Source organism: Cynara cardunculus, unplaced genomic scaffold, assembly GCF_001531365.2.
Source record: "Cynara cardunculus var. scolymus isolate 2C unplaced genomic scaffold, CcrdV1 Un_Scaffold_1571, whole genome shotgun sequence".
Taxonomy (NCBI): domain Eukaryota; kingdom Viridiplantae; phylum Streptophyta; class Magnoliopsida; order Asterales; family Asteraceae; genus Cynara; species Cynara cardunculus.
Window position 1 is genome coordinate 95,613 of NW_020200801.1, and position 1,746 is coordinate 97,358.

The 1,746-nt window shown below is 37.0% G+C and overlaps 1 pseudogene; it reads right to left on the reverse strand.

Moving 5' to 3' along the window:
• Positions 1-516: 516 nt before the first annotated feature.
• The window catches only part of LOC112502548, a 9,708-nt pseudogene continuing 8,478 nt past the window's right edge, over positions 517-1,746 (reverse strand).

Consider the following 1,746-nt stretch of genomic DNA (forward strand, 5'->3'; position numbering starts at 1 on the left):
CAGATTCTCGCTTTACATATTTAAATGAGAGATTGACGATTATTTGCGGTTTATTGGTGGTTTAACGATTATAATCGTTAATGGATAAGATCAAAAAGCAGTTACAACCGAATCTAAACTTCTATTTCCAGCTGACTCAACGAAAAGCTGGAAGTTCACTTTTAGCAATAGTTAAAGACACATTCAGCGACAACAACCACAACTGAAGACACTTTCAGCATCGATAACTGAAGGCTCTTCAACAACAACTTAAGCTGTTAAGCGACAGCCGATCACACACGTTCAACAATGGTTCAGTAATTGCTGAATACGCACAACTTAGTGAAATTTCTAAGTCATTATAAGGCAAGGGGCTCAGCCCCTTGGGACCCCGCCAGGGGTGCAACCCTTAAGACCTTGTCAGGGCACTGTCCCTTTACCCCGCTTTATGGCAATCAAAGGTGATAAGGACAACATTTATAAATGTGCACCCCGCACCTTCTAACTTACACATGTTTTCCTCATCGCCCTAATTGATCAGAAGTAAATCACAATTACACCATTATGCTTGAAAGACACTAAAATCATAAAAAAAAGATTAATAATACATGTAATGATTAAAGAGATGGGGGACGGAGTGTCATGAGGGTGGTATAAAGGGAAGGATGGATGAAGTTGGCAGCTGCGATGGATGGAAGGTAAAATAAGAGCAAGAGAAATTACAAAATATAATCCAAGTGGTTTAAGGAAACTATGATTTTCATCACTCCACTTTCAAAAGTACACCATTGGGTCCTCTACTTTTGAGTTTGTTTTAGTTTTCATCCTTGACCCTACTATGTTACTCCTCTTTGTTTAAGTGCCCCATGTGCTAGTCACAATGGTGGGTCAACCTAAGCCTATAAACGAACATTTTCTCCTTGCAAATAATCAAGGGATAAAAACTATACCCGATCACTAGGAGATATATAGAAGAGAAACTTACCATTCTTGAACAATAATAGATGTGACACCCAAGATAGATTTATGGAGGTCCATGATGTTCGAATGATTGCAGTGGAGCCACATTTATAGATCAACATTATTGATCTACCAAGAAGATGAAGAAAGAAAAACGACAAAGGGAAGATTTGGGTTTCAATATGGGAGAAGAAAGAGGTAAAAAAATAAAGATGAAGAGTAACGATTATAAATAAGGTGGGGACACAAGGGAAAAATGACGATATTTTGCCCTCACATTACTAGCATGTGTGGGAACTTAAAAGGAGATATGTAAAAACAGTTAGTGTAACGCCCCAACCCACATATTGCATGTAATACATATTTCATACCAAAGAAATACATATTTATATACATTCGGGTCCACTAGTGCAAGATTCTACTATGACCAAACACAAGGTCCAAAAATTCCAAATACAATCTTGTACTAATCATCAGAGCTACGCATCAAAAGCAAATCTTCACCCAAAATGCATGTAAGAAAAGTACTAAATCTTTTCCTTTCCTTTACCTTCCACATCTCCTGCAATACACATTTTAAAATCACAAAACGAGGGTTAGACTATAAAGTCTAGTGAGATACCCTATTCATGTTATTGCAGGGTGAAGGATCACCAAAACCTTTGCAAAATCAAGTATTCATATAGATAACAAATATATGAATCCATAATACCAAAATACCAAGTCATTTCTCAAATTCAAGCTATCACTTAGCTTATTCAATTCTCATACCTTTTGAACCAATCAGGTTCCGTACAATGCCACTTT